Source organism: Sycon ciliatum, chromosome 8 (genome assembly GCF_964019385.1).
Source record: "Sycon ciliatum chromosome 8, ocSycCili1.1, whole genome shotgun sequence".
In the NCBI taxonomy this organism is placed as follows: domain Eukaryota; kingdom Metazoa; phylum Porifera; class Calcarea; order Leucosolenida; family Sycettidae; genus Sycon; species Sycon ciliatum.
The window spans coordinates 21238224-21253736 of NC_088650.1; the positions used below are offsets into that span (position 1 = coordinate 21238224).

Consider the following 15513-nt stretch of genomic DNA (forward strand, 5'->3'; position numbering starts at 1 on the left):
GAGCAACGCTATAGAAGTAACCAGGTTGGGAAACCAAGTGTCTTCAAAATCCAATTTTGGCAGTTTATTCCAATTCCCGATTGCACTGGGTGAAGGCTGTTTATAGCCTAACTAAATATTCCAACATTCAGTGGAGATTCTAATGATTCACTCTGGGCAGATGTCAAATTTAGTCGGAATTGTTTTTCAGGCCAAACTCTGTGCGTTTACGATACATCAGTTGTGCAACGTTGAAGTCAGCAAGAGGTTGGAAGGGGGGGGGGGGAGGGGCATCGTGAATATGCAACCATGCTTTGGCCCTGACACTCACCAGAATTTAATTCCATTCCTTAAATCTGTGGTCATTTGTATTGAGTAAGGCTGTGTACTGTGTGTACTTTGTGTTATGTGTGTTATGTGTGTTCATTCCAGATTTTAACCTGCCAGATTTCCACCATGGTTCCATACCCCAAAAGGGAGGGGCAAAACAATGCAGCAACTTGGTGTTGCAGCATTGGTTTGCAAAAATGACAGGTGTTCCGTTCCATCATGGGGCTTGAGGGTTTGTTAGGACTGGGGCAGGGGGAAAGGAGGTCTGCTGGTGATTCCATGACCTTTCTGGTCTAAACAAAGACTGAAAGGAAACTACCGATCTCGCCAACTGAACTAAGCTGGATTGAAATTTAGTTTGGAAATCGGCAGCTATTGTACAGAAACTCTTTGCTTGCACTTGACAACCCACTATGGTGTTTTCACCATAGATGGGCTGAATATAAACCAAAATCATATTGAAATTTCCAAGGAAGATGTTGGGTGAAGAGTGTAATGCAGATCATGATCTGACATGTTCTATTTTCCCCAAAGGAGTACACTAGCAACAGACTGTCAGTAATAATACTTGCAGTAGTTACTAGAGACGTTTGTATTCCATCACAATATTCTCATAGGAATGTATGGTATGTTATGCAGTTCTTTTTGTACCATTATTTCTTCTTCTTTTTAATCTACTCTTATTCTCTTTCCCATGATTAATACTGAATATTTCCTGATACCAATTGTACCTGCATGGCTGCTTTTTCACCTGAAACAGATGTCGTCACACTGGCAAGCATATTGCAGTGCAACCAATAGTTTCTGGCTTTGACTGAAGAATCAGCCAGATGATGCTGAACAGTAACCTCAATCCATCCATTTTCATAACTCTTCACTACATATCACATTTTTACTATCCTAGAATTTCCTCTAATCACATTCCATCCTATATAATTTTTTTCATATTTTTGACCCTGTGCAAGGGAGAGTTGGTCCTGGGTGTATGCAAAGGGCTAACCCTGGGGTAGCAAGGAATAGATCAGGGTCAGGTAAACCCTGTAGGTCATCTCTTCAACATCAAGCGCTACGCTACGACCAGCTCAAGGCGCGGACCTACCACGTCTTTGGTAATTATGTCGTTCTGTTTTGTACCCGGTGTATAGTACTACACAATGTCATACTTGTAACCTTGTTTCCCTCTTGCATGGGCTGACACCTTGTGTATGCAATGGTTTGGTCCCGGGTTGCATGGGGAGGTTCACCTGGGCTGCAAGGGAGGGTTGGTCCTGGTTGCATGCAAGGGGCTTGCCCTGGGCTAGCTAAGCATAGATCAGGGTCAGGTAAACCCTGTAGGTCATCTCTTCAACATCAAGCGCTACGCTACGACCAGCTCAAGGCGCGGACCTACCACGTCTTTGGTAATTATGTCGTTCTGTTTTGTACCCGGTGTATAGTACTACACAATGTCATACTTGTAACCTTGTTTCCCTCTTGCATGGGCTGACACCTTGTGTATGCAATGGTTTGGTCCCGGGTTGCATGGGGAGGTTCACCTGGGCTGCAAGGGAGGGTTGGTCCTGGTTGCATGCAAGGGGCTTGCCCTGGGCTAGCTAAGCATAGATCAGGGTCAGGTAAACCCTGTAGGTCATCTCTTCAACATCAAGCGCTACGCTACGACCAGCTCAAGGCGCGGGCCTACCACGTCTTTGGTAATTATGTCGTTCTGTTTTGTACCCGGTGTATAGTACTACACAATGTCATATTTGTAACCTTGTTTCCCTCTTGCATGGGCTGACACCTTGTGTATGCAATGGTTTGGTCCCGGGTTGCATGGGGAGGTTCACCTGGGCTGCAAGGGAGGGTTGGTCCTGGTTGCATGCAAGGGGCTTGCCCTGGGCTAGCTAAGCATAGATCAGGGTCAGGTAAACCCTGTAGGTCATCTCTTCAACATCAAGCGCTACGCTACGACCAGCTCAAGGCGCGGACCTGCCACGTCTTTGGTAATTATTTCGTTCTGTTTTGTACCCGGTGTATAGTACTACACAATGTCATACTTGTAACCTTGTTTCCCTCTTGCATGGGCTGACACCTTGTGTATGCAATGGTTTGGTCCCGGGTTGCATGGGGGGGGGGGGGGGTCACCTGGGCTGCAAGGGAGGGTTGGTCCTGGTTGCATGCAAGGGGCTTGCCCTGGGCTAGCTAAGCATAGATCAGGGTCAGGTAAACCCTGTAGGTCATCTCTTCAACATCAAGCGCTACGCTACGACCAGCTGAAGCTCCAGCATCATCATCCTGGGTAATTATATCCTGGTTTGTATACTTGCGATGCATGTACTCTTAGTGCATCCCTGCAACTTTCCTTTGCATGTCTGATTTCATGTAGACTCTTTTGCCTTTGCATAGTTTTTAAATTTCCATGCAACCGTGGCCACATAGGCCGCTGTTGCATGGTTATGTTACTGAGCAGCTGTCCAATGTTTTGCTCACAACCCCCCAGATAGGTCACCTCAAGCCGCATGGCAGTTGATCCCAAGACTTCTCGGATATGGCAGAACGGTGCCAATGGGTAGAGTATACCTTGACCGAAGGTGCGTCAGATGTGTCTGTGTTTGCTGGGGGTAGCTCAATGCATGTACTCCAATCATACCGCAAGATGCATTCACTTGCTTCAAGTTTACCGAGTTGGTTGAAATGTGCTCAATATGGGTGAGTGAAGGGAAGATGAGATAAGCAAACAGCATAAAAAGATGCAATTGGCATTGTTTATACCATGTTTCCAGAAGCTTGCTTGCATTGGGTGCCTTGTGATTTGCTCTTTTCACCCTATCTTCATACCAGACCTTGATAGAATTATATTTGGAAAAGGGAGGGAGGGGTAGTTCAATGCATGTATTTCCATCACAAACTTCATGTAGATGCTTGAATCATTTGCTTGAATCAAGTTTACCGAGAGTGTTGGAATGTGCTCAATATGGGTGGGTAATGGGGAGACGAGATAAAGAAACAGCTAAAAAAAGCAGCAATTTGCATTGTTTATACCGTGTCTCAGGAAGCTTGCTTGCATCGAGCGTCTTGCAATTTTCTCTGTTTTACTTGGGTCTAACAGGTGGATGCTACCTATATTCCCACCAGCCCACTATTTGGGGGGGGGGGGGGGTGCAAGTATTCCAACTAACACAAATACAGTTCACTTACTAGAATCAAGTTTACAGAGTGTTGGAATGTGCTCAATATTGGTGGGTGATGAGGAGATGAGATAAGCAAACAGCACAAAACTGCAATTGGCATTGTTTATACCATATCTCCTGTAGCTTACTTGTATTGGGTGTGTTACAATTTACTCTGGTTCTTGCTAACTTTATTATGTTGCATATGTTAAAACTTTCATGCTCTTTGCAAACACATGCTATCACCACTCTACTAGTAGTGTGTGACGGATTTGTGTGTTCTGCTGTAATTACAACCCGTGTATAAGGTACATCGACGTGGACACCGCTGCCTGCTAAACCATCACGGGTGCCTGCTCCACCACTGCTCTGAATACCATCAGTTGCGTCATCGCTAGGGATGGGGTAGTGGACCTAAGCCCCATCCCAAAAGTCTACAAGGTAAATATCACCTGGTGATGAGTGCTTAAATTTATCTTGTTAGCAACACTGGCAGATGAGCAGTGCTATTTTTCAGCTCCTCTGTTATAGTGGACATTATTTAGCAAGGGAAGTTTTGAATTTCTACCATAACGTGCACTGTCTAGCCGTAATACTTGTTTGCTAAAGGCCCCGGACTGTAGTGACAGAATGTTTGGGGTGTAAGGATGCCTGGCCTTGATTGTTTGTCAGTCCTGTTTCAATGTAGGGGGTTTGCATGCAGCTTGGAGGGTGAATGCCCATTAAGTTCTGTCCCATGCATCCAGGCACTGCTTATCCGTGCACCCGCCTTATGTCCCGACATTGACAAAACAAAAATTTAAATTCAGCGCACGCTTCCCATATCCCTTCCACGATGCTGTCTGGACGAATTTGCCCGCCCATGTAAAACATTTCCTTGAAAGGCTTTGTGCAGTGGTGTTGGATAAGATAGATAAACTATGTGCATTGCACCGTGTTGGTGAAGACAAGTACTTTGTGATAGCATACACTGAAGGCATGATGTAGTAGAATGGTGTTTGATCTATTGCATTTTGTTTTCGAGTTACCCCGGCGCTGCAGATATATCTCCATCGTTTTGTCAAGGAATCACCAGCACCTCCAGCTTCGCCTATAAAATGCATTGTGCAGTGCTAGAAAAATGGTTCTCCTCACGGCTTCTCCAGTCTTTCATGTCTAAATTCCTTTCCAGAATGCCGCCATGACAGGAGCCATTTTTCTGATCTGCATAACGTAAAGCCCCGATGGAACGGAACACCTGTCACCCAGGGGTATGTTGGAAAAGGGAAATGTGGTCTCTAAAATTGAATGCTAGTAAAGTTAGATGCAAGACTTGCAGACCAAAAAAGCATCATTAATTTGAAAAAAAGGAAAACCATAAGAAATATTACTCCCGGTTAAAATCATGAAAAAAACGGAAAATAGGGACAGACCTATCGCCAATTTTTTCAGGGTGGTCGGCCATTTTTGTTTATGACGTCATTGCATACTTTCAGGTGGTCTCCATACAGTTGAATACCTGCCATACAGTTGAATACCTGCCATACAGTTGAATACCTGCCATACATTCAGATGCCTGCCATACAGTCAGATGCCTGCCATACGTTTAGATACCTGCCATAGTTTGATTAAGGTGGCAGCCTGGTCCTAAATTTCATATGGCATTCAATTAGGCCTTGACAGATTATGCTAATATTTTCGTGAAATTATGCTTTTCGCATTGCTGAAAAAATAATTGCAGCATTATGCTATTATTATGCGAAAAGTTGTCATATTATGTGGCATTATGCTCACATATGCTGCTAATGTATATGATGGTTCTGTGCAAAATAACAGGTGAATTGTTTTGTAGAGGGCGTTGTACTGTAGTAGCAAAAGTTCAACGGGGTCAACGCACCGTCCGACCTACCTATGACCGTCACCCTGGTCACTGATTGTAGTGGGCTGGACATGTTATCAAGTGAGTCGTAAACCTACGCCTTCCTGGTGTGTCTACTTGTACTTGTACTTGTAGAACATGTACAACTGTATGGAATTTGATGCGAACAGGCGGATTAGTCCAATTTTATGCGATTCGTATGCAATTTGCCTCGAATAATGCGATTATTCGATTTTGGTAGGAATTATGCGAAAAATTATGCTAGCATAATCTGTCAAGGCCTAACCCCAGTGTAAGCTTTCCCCAAATCGGCCCGGTGTTTTTCGCCCATTCGGCTTTTCGCTCAGCTCAAAAATACATCAGATTCGGCTGCAAAGTCAGCTGCTTGTTCGAAAATCGACTGGAAAATTGGAATACATGTACATGTATAGTGGAAAATCGGCTAAAAGATTTGTTGGCATATTGGCTTCAATGTTGGTGAGATATTGGAAGATTTGGTATATTTTCGGCGATTCTCAAAGGAACCCTCGAAAATCGGCGAAAAGCTTAGCGATTTTTCGATAAGTATCGTTTTCGACGAATTCTTCTGCTGCCAATTTGGAGATTTTACTAGAACCGGTAACGATCTTCCTAATGGTTAATGTTTGTGTGAGAGGAGGTCAAAGGACACGAAGCTTGTACACAATGCTGTAAAAAGTGGGTTTTTTGAACTTTACTTCCTGTTTTGCCTTTCGTGGACCCATAAATGGAAGAGTCCCTATTCATTTCTCAGCTTGGGTTCATATCTGAACATGTATCATGGCTATGCTTCACTGAAAAAAAGAGCACTTTTTGCCTGTTTTCACTGAAAAAAGAGCACTTTTTCAGCAAATTTTGAGGGACGCGAAAAGGACTAATAATAATAATAATAATTCTCGTCTACGTTCCAAAGGGAACTCACGACAATGGAGTGACAAAAAGCACCGCGGCAGAGAGAGAAAAGAGAAGATATGATATTTGACGAAAACAATCACGGTGTAGATTTCACATGAGTTCCAATACACCACATCAGCAAAGCTCTTTCTTAGAAAAATAAAAAATAAGATAAATGAAATGAAATCATTGGTCATCACAGTTAATCATGTGCGTCCACACCAAAATCACAGCCGGTCATGTGTGTTCACACCACCGCAGAACAAATGTTACTCCACTTCTGCCGGTCAACTGCACAACTTCTTAGGGTTTCGAGGTGCCGGCTCGTCTTCACTTCGACGGCGGTGAACTTGACGTCTTGCTGGAGGGTGGTGACTAAACAGGACCTTGGAGCTCCCCTCCTGTGCCTCATAGCGTCCTCCATTGATGCGTATGCAATCATTGCTTGATTGCCTGGTGTCGATGATGGCTGGCGTAGGATGTGTCCAAGCAGACGCCATCTCGCTCGCTTTGCCATAGCGGATATTGGCTCAGTGTGAGCAAGCTCATACAGGTCATCATTCGACACGACACGAGGGTAGAATATACCAAGCATATGCCGAAGTTGCTTGCGATGGATCTTATCCAGGGAGTCTTCCAGTGCCTTAGAGAGGCCTGCGCAGCCAATATTGTACGTGAGGATAGGAAGAACGTATGCGTTGTAGAGTCGTACCATGGTGTTAGTTTGTAGATGTTGCCGCCGAAACCAGATCGCCTTCATTCGACCAAATGCCACAGCAGAAAGACCAATCCTGCGTGTCACATCTTGTGCAGTGCCAAACAGAGAGCCCAGAGTCCTGATGCTTCTCCATTGCTCTTGACCACGGTGCACTGTTGTTTCTGAAACTGGTTCAAGGTACATCCTGACCCATTCCGTTTTAGAAACATTGACTTTCTGGTCCCACTTGTCGAAGATGTCCTCTGCAAGTGCCAGAAGCTGACGGAGGTATGTGTGGGACGTTGATATGAAGTCAGCGTCGTCGGCATATGCTGTTTCCGGTGGTATCTGCGCATCTGCAGTCGGTCTAGGTGGTAGTGATGATCGAAGATCACGTAGTGCAGCTTCGAGGTATACCGTAAACAGTACAGGTGAAAGTCCGTCTCCTTGTGGTATTCCCTTTGTGGTTGGAAATGCAGGTGACTTAAATGATTCTATCTTCACCTCAAGTGTCGTGTTGGCCATGAGGTATCGAATGATGCGTACCTCATCGTCATTAGCAATCTGCTCACTGCGGAGTACTTGCAGAAGCTTCTCTCTGTTCACAGTATCAAATGCCTTGCTGAAATCAAGGCCGAGGACATGAATTTCTGCACTGAATCTCTCCACAATCGACGAAAGCCACCTCTTGCACCAGACTACATCCGCCGTCGACCTGTTGCGGCGAAAGCCGGACTGCCCGGGTGAAAGGTACTTCTCCACTCCCGGACGGATTCTGTTCAAGATAACGAGAGAAAGGCTTTTCCTGAGTGATGGGAGCAGGATGATCGGACGGAGATTAGCAGTAGGGCCCTTGGGCTTTCCCGGCTTCTGCAACGGGATGAGGGTGCCTTTGCCGACTTCGATGCCTTGGTGTGTTTCGAAAACGTTGTTGAGAATTGATGATATTAGCTTGGCTGTCGCGGGTCCGCTATACTTCAGGAGCTCTGCTGGTAGCTCGTCAGGGCCACATGCACGTCCATTCTTGAGGCGCCTAAAAGAATGCACGACCTCATGCTGTGTAATAGGGCAGTCTAGGGAATGCCTTGGAATGCCTTCAAAAGGCTCAATGACCCTGCAGGTGGCTGGTCCATGCTGCTGTTGAAAGTGCTTAGCTACTACTTTGGCTTTCCCTTCATTATTTAGAATTCGCTTGCCATTCATATCCTCAACAGTAACAGCGCCATCACGCTTCGGTTGCAATTGCTTGACTACTGCAAACATCTGTGCATTGTCCTTGAGGTCTTCAATTCTCTTCACTTGCCCGTCCAGATAGTCTGATGCCAGTTGACGTGACTTCCTCTTTATTTGGTTTATTTATGCGAAAAGGACTAAGTGCGAATTAAAAGAGCACCTTTGGGAAAGGGCTACCTGCAAGCAAATCAATGCGACCATTCATATTACAGCTGGGTCATGTTATAGACAGGTGCATTGAAATTGGCAGGTGGGCATACATGTACATGTACATGTAAATAGTCAAAAATTGACATTTTCTCATCTTTCTGCCCGTTCAAACCTCAAAAGCTGACAATGACCACCCTGATCTTGGTGAATAGCCGGGCAAAGGGAAGTGGACAGAGAAAAAGGCCACATTTCTTTAAACAACTCGCCCAGGGCTGATGAAAGCCGAAAATAACCTCTCTCCAAATTTGGCGCTTTTTGGCTGTGGTTCTTGACTTTGCGACTAAACTATTTACAGCAGTGCCAAATACCGGTCACTAAATGGAGGTGCAACCGGCCTACAAGCAGACCAAACATTCAAACCAATGTAACCACTGACATTACAGCTGGGTCATGTTATAGACTGGCACATGTACATTGAAATTGACAGCTGGCCATACACTGTACATGCAAATGGTTAAAAATTGACAATTTCTCATCTTTCTGCCCTTTCGATGCTCAAAAGCTGTCAGTGATCATCTTGATTTTGTTGAATGGCTAGGCAAAGGGAAGTGGACAGAGAAAAAGCCACATTGTTATAAACGATTCGCCCAGGGCTGCTAATTCAGTGCTGAAAGCTGAAATTAAGCTATTCCCAAGTTTGGGGCTTTTTGCCCGTGGTTCTTCAGTTTGCGACTAAACTATTTACAGGAGTCCTAAATTTTATGGATCACTAAATAGGAGTGCCAGCGGCCTACAAGCGAACACAAAATCAAATCAATGCGACAACTCATATTACAGCTGGGTCATGTTATAACGAGGGGTACATTGGAATGACAGATGGGCATAAATGGTCAAAATTGACAATATCTCACCTTTCTGCCCGTTCTAAGGTCAAAAACTGACAGTGACTATCCTAATTTGGTGAATTGCTGGGCAAGGGGAAGCGGTCCGAGAAAAGGCCCCATTTCTGGTAAACAACTCGCCCAGGGCTGCTGAAAGCTGAAAATAACCTACCGGTATCTCCAAGATTGGGGCTTTTTGCGTGTGGTTCTTCACTTCGCTACTAAATTATTCGCAGCAGTGCCAAATAAATTGTATGGGTCTCAAAAACTGACAGTGAACATTCTGATGAAGAGGTTGGTTCGACTTTGGCGATAGTAGGGGAAGAGTGTGTTGCTCCCTGCATGGGAGCTCGCGGTTTTCCTACCGACCTGAATTCTCACTTGACTGGCTCACGACTGCCATCCAGCCCAGGCACACGAGAAGTCCATCGAACCGTCCACTCGGCAAACCTGCAAGAAAGCACCACTCCCTGCTCAATACACAGTGTTTCGGGGAATTCACCCCTCATCAGTTGAGCTTGAGTAGGCTGAGGAAGATTGTGGCTGAAGAGCCCCACCTATAAATATAGTGCTCTCCAGGCACAAACATCACCAGGGATACAAACTTACAGAGACGCTCCGTTTCCAGCGCAACAAACACCTCGTGAACACCAGATAGCAGCGTGAGTCAGTGTCGCTCATGGAGGTGCTGAACAAGCGATGAGGACCGTTGGCCATTCACAACGTTGTTGCCTCCAAACCATCTAATTCGCAAGCCCGCGCTGGGGACAACAATGTGAAGAAGAGGTTGGTGCGACTTCGGCGATAGTAGGGGAAGAGTGTCACTGTGTGTTGCTCACGGTTTTCCTGCCGACTTGAATTCTCACTTGACTGACGCACGACTGCCATCCAGAGCACACGAGAAGTCCATCGAACCATTCACTCGGCAAACCTGCAAGAAAGCACCACTCCCTGCTCAATGCACAGTGTTTCGGGGGATTCACCCCTCATCAGTTGAGCTTGAGTAGGCTGAGGAAGATTGTGGCTGAAGAGCACCACTTATAATTATAGTGCTCTCGAGGCACAAACATCACCAGGGATACAAACTTACAGAGACGCTCCGTTTCCAGCGCGATATTCTGATGTTGTTGAATAGCTGGGGAAAGGTCAGTGGACTGAGAAAACAGCCACATTTCTCTATGTGCATTGTGCTAGCGCTCTTTGCAACTAGCCGTGTTCTTCGCTCCGTAGCCCCGCTGCAGTGCGATTGGGTTTGTCCAGACTCCCCGTGTACGTGTGGGTGACAACGGTGTCGCCTAGGTATTAGTTGTCGTGCGACAGTCAGTCGTATCGATTTCACTTTTCTTCTTGTCCTGAATGAGAAAGGAGCTGAGTTTGGATTTTGTGCAGTTTAGGATAATAACGGTTAGGCTAGTATTTCTGATGTGTGCCGTTCAGGCGGAAGAGGAGCTTTGGTGTTGGCTACGGTGCCATGCCTTCTCCTGTTTATAGTGGTCTGCGTATTCGTCGTAGTCTTGCTATCCTGGGGAACGGAGCCAGTTTCACTAGAGTCTGCTGGCACTGGGCCGCCTGGCCTGCTGGTGGTGTCAACCAGTCGCATGGAGCATTATTTGATCCGCCTGGAGCGCAGGCGAGATTTCCTGCCTCGAGGAACTTCTTGTCCAACTATGAGTGGTCTCAGGAAGCTGCTTCATTCGCCCTGGCGAGTCAGGATGGCTCGGCAAGACCCCATTGCTCAATGAGAGACTGTTTGGACTTCTCGCGGTGTCATGGACGTCCATGGACGTCCATCCACGTCTTGTTCAACTCGTTCTGTGGTGAGTGGTGCCGAATGACTATGGTCTATGGGAGACTACGCTGCATGTTAACTGCTGTGCACCGGTGATTTGTTCTCTTCTCTTTCTGATCTTGGAAATCATTCTAGTTTTCTACACTTCCCGACCGGAGGAAGCGTGTATATTTATTCCGTCCCTGGACACTATCGACCGCGACAAGAGGAATGATGACTTTGTTGAGTCCGTTTCTCAGCTCCTGAATGCTCTGCCGCTGTGGAATGTTGGAAAGAACCACGTCTTGTTTCACTTGTTCGCCGGTGAGTGGTGCCGAATGATCTGCATAACGCAAAGCCCGAATGACTATGGTCTATGGGTGGCTGTGCTGCATGTTGACTTCTGTGCACCAGTGATTTGTTTTGGATTTGAGTAGATCTGCTATAGCGTGTGGCATGTACCAGTATTGCAATAATGACAATGGGCCACATCCTGACACCACATAACCATACACCATGATAACGGAGCCTATGGGGGTGTTGGAATAGCACTTTGAGTCGCTGTTGTTGAATCAACTGTGACACACAAACAAACATTTTGTGGGCGTTCTTTACGTGGTTGTGCAAGCTAATAACTACACGTAGAGAGAATAGGAGAGAAATAGGAGAGAACAAAAAAGGGGAATTACAAGGGAAATAGGAGAGAACTAGGTGTAGAATAGGACAGGAAAAACCAGAAACAGGACAGAATTAGCACAGAAATGGGAGAAAAAAGGACAGAAAAAGGAGAGATATCGGGAAAAAAGGTAGGGAAGAAATAGGAAAGAATTACAAGAGAAATATATGAGAAAGAGGAGAGAAATAGGAGTGAAGGAGGAGAGCAATAGGGGTGAAATAAATGAGAAAATAGGGGAGAAATATGAGGGAAACAGGAGAGATAGGGAAGAAATAGGAGAGAAATAGGAGAGAAATAGGAGTGGAATAAGAGAGAAATCGGCGAGAAATAGGAGAGAAATAAGAGAGAGATAAGACAGAAATAGGACAGAAATAGGACAGAAATAGGAGAGAAATAGGAGGGAAATAGGAAAGAAAAAGGAGAGGAATAGAAGAGGAATAGAAGAGAAATAGGAGAGAAGTAGAAGAGAAATAGGAGAGAAATCATAGCCAGCAATAGCATGTCATCACGTACATTGATAATCAACATAATGTTGCGAATCGAACCTTTTATCAGCACCACTTTTCAACGAGGACGAAGGAAAGTTGGCCAAAGGAAGCCTAGAGGAAGAAAATCACCCTGTCCACTTGTCTACTTCGCCATCATGATACTGACATACTGTGTAGGTACGAGACGGAGCAACTAAAGAAATCCACAAGAAAACTGTATGGACACCGCCGCGCCGACTTCAAACAAGAAACCAGACATACATGTGCTGGTGGTGCTTTTCAGCTGCTGCATGAGCGCAGGGAATGTTCACCAACGGCCACACAGCAGCATTCATTCGAGGAAAAAAACAGTTGAAATTCGAGCGAGACTGCATGCCTCAGTACATGAGTATATGCGTGAGTACATGCAGAAAAAAAGTCAATTTCAACGTTCCTGCTCCGAAGAGCAACTAGCTTCGACTTGCTGCATGGATTACACCAAAGGATCAAACAACAACCATTTTCTTCAGTTTTTTTTGGCAGAAGACTTCCTTGTGCTAGGCCCAACAGGCCAAAAATCACACATCGGAAGAGTACAAAAATTAGAGCTATCAGATGCTCTCGATTCCTGGCCATGAGAAGAGAAATAAGGGAGAAATGGGAGAGAACTATGAGAAAAATAGGACAGAAATAGGCCAGAAAACGGGACAGAAATCGGGACAGAAATAGGAGGGAAATGGAAATAAAAAAAGGTAGAAATAGTTTTAAAAAATAAGAGAGGATTTGGCGAAAAATAGGAGAGGAATAGGAGAGAAATACAAGAGAAATAGAGGAGAAAGAGGCGAGAAAGAGAAAAAGAAATAGGAGAGAAGAAGGAGAAAAAAAGAAGAGAAATGGAGAGAAAAAGAAGAGAAATAGAAGAAAAACAGGAGAGAAATATTGGCCAGAATTATGGTGGAAACAGTAGGGAAATGGGAGAGAAATAGGACAGAAAAAGGATAATAGTAGCAGAGAAAGACGCGAGAAATAGAAGGGAAAAAGAAGAAAAATAGGGGGAGATATACGAGAGCAATAGAAGGCAAATTCGATGGAAATAGATGCAAATGGTAGAGAATAAGGAGGGAAATAGAAGAGAAAGACAGAGAAAAGACCAAAAGGGGAGAAATAGGAGAGAAAATAGGAGAGAACTAGGAGAGAAATGGGACAGAAATAGGTCCGAAACAGGACAAAAATAGGAGGGAAAAGAAATAAAAAAGAAAGGAAATGTAGGAGATAAATAAGTGAACAAATTGGAGAAAAATAGGAAGGAATAGGAGAGAAATACGAGTGATGTAGGAGAGAATTAAGAGAAATATGAGGGAAAGGGGAATGAAATAGAAGAACATTAGGAGAGAAATAGGCAAGATATAGGAGGGAATAGGAGAGAAATACGATAAATATTTGAGAGAAACATAGCCAGCAATCGCATGTCATCTCGTACATTGAAAATCAACATAATTTTGCGAATCGACCTTTTTTTCAGGATCACTTTTCAACGAGGACGAAGCAAAGTCGGCCGAACGAAGCCTAGAGGAAGAAAATCACCCTCTCCACTTCACCATCACGATACTGACATAGATACGAGATGAAACAACTAAAAAATTCACAAGAAAACTGTACGACCATCATCGCGCTGACTTTGGTCTGACTTTGGTCTGAGAATTTCTATCACGATCAAAAATGTACGAGGAGCACTCAAAAATCAGCCACAGACGTACCTTTATCGCTCTCTACTCCTTTTTCAAGGCACAAAAGTCGACTCTCCACTTTCAAACCAGGAACCAGACATACCAGTGGTCCTTTTCAGCTGCTCCACGAGCGCAGGAAATGTTCACCAAGGGGCGCAGAGCAGCATCCATTCCAGAAAAATAGCTAAAATACGAGTGAGACTGCATGCCTGAGTACATGAGTACATGTATGAGTACATGCAGAAAATAGTAAATTTCAGCGTTTCTGCTCCAAACAGCAACCAGCTTCGACTAGAAACAAAGATTACACCAAAGGATCAAACAACAACGATTTTCTGCAGTTTTTTTGCAGTTGGCTTCCTTGTGCTTGGCCCAGCACGCCAAAAATCACACCTCGGAGGAGTACAAAAATTACAACTCTCAGATGTCCTTGATTGCTGGCCATGATAGGGGTGAAATACGAGAGAAATGAGAGAAATGAGAGAGAAACAGCAGTGAAATGAGGAGAAACAGGGGAGAACCAGGAGAGAAACGGGAGAGAAATAGGAAAGGAATAAGAGAGAAATGGGAGAGAAAATGGGGAGGAATGAAAGAGAAAATGGGAGAGGAATATTGGCCGGTATAAGGACTGAAATAGTAGGGAAATGGGAGAAAAATAGGAGGAACATAGAAGAGAAATAGGCGAGAGAGAGGCGAGAAATAGAAAGGAGATAGAAGGGAAATAGAAGAGAAAAAGAAGAGAAATGGAAGAGAAATAGAAGCGTAAATAGGGGAGATAGAGGAGAGAAATTTAAGAAAAAAACAGACAAAGGAGAGAAAAAAGATGGGAAAGGGGAGACAAATAGGATAGAAAGAGGCGGACTTAGAGGCTGATTAAGAGGCAGTGGCAGGGGCAGAGGCAGAGGTTGCGGCAGAGGATGCGGCAGAGATTGAGGAAGAGGCAGAGGCAGAGGAAGAGGCAAATTTAAAGGCAGAGACAGATTTAGAGGCAGATTTAGAGTCAGATTCAGAGGCAGAATGAGAGGCATATTAAGAAGCAGAGGCAGACGCAGATACAGACAGAGGCAGAGGCAGAGGCCTCTGATTCTGCCTCTAAATCTGCCTTTGAATCTGTCTCCAAATCTGCCTCTTAATCTGCCTCTGCCTCTGCCCCTGCCTCTGCCTCTGCCTCTAAATCTGCCTCTGACTCTGCCACTGCCTCTGTCTCTGCCTCTGCCTCTTAATCTGCCCCTGCCTCTGCCACTGCCACTGCCTCTGTCTCTGCCTCTTAATCTGCCCCTGCCTCTGCCACTGCCTTTTATTCTGCATGTTAATCTGCCTCTGAATCTGCCATTAAATGTCCCTCTTAATCCGCCTTCTAAATATGCCTATTATTTCTGCCTCTGCCTTTGCCTCTGCCTTGTACCCTGCCTCTGAATCTGGCTCTGAATCTGGCTCTGAATCTGCCTTTGAATCTGTCTCTGAATATGCCTTTAAATCTGCCTCTGAATTTCCCTCTGAATCTGCTTCTAAATTGTCTGCTTAATCTGGCTCTAAATCTAGCTCTAAATCTGCCTCTGCATTTGCCTCCGCCTCTTCTTTTGCCTCTGCCTCTGCCTCTGCCTCTGCCTCTGCCTCTGCCTCTGAATCCTTCTCTGACGCTGCCTCTGAATCTGCCTCTTAATCTGCCTCTAAATCTGCCTCTAG

The 15513-nt window shown here is 45.1% G+C and overlaps 1 long non-coding RNA gene across 1 annotated transcript in view; it reads left to right on the plus strand.

The window, feature by feature from the left end:
* Nucleotides 1–1073: 1073 nt before the first annotated feature.
* Nucleotides 1074–15513, plus strand: part of LOC135822311 (uncharacterized) — a 52878-nt gene continuing 38438 nt past the window's right edge. Inside the window, exon 1 of the long non-coding RNA XR_010554471.1 lies at nucleotides 1074–3899. This is a non-coding gene — a long non-coding RNA (uncharacterized LOC135822311). The remainder of the gene's footprint in view (nucleotides 3900–15513) is intronic.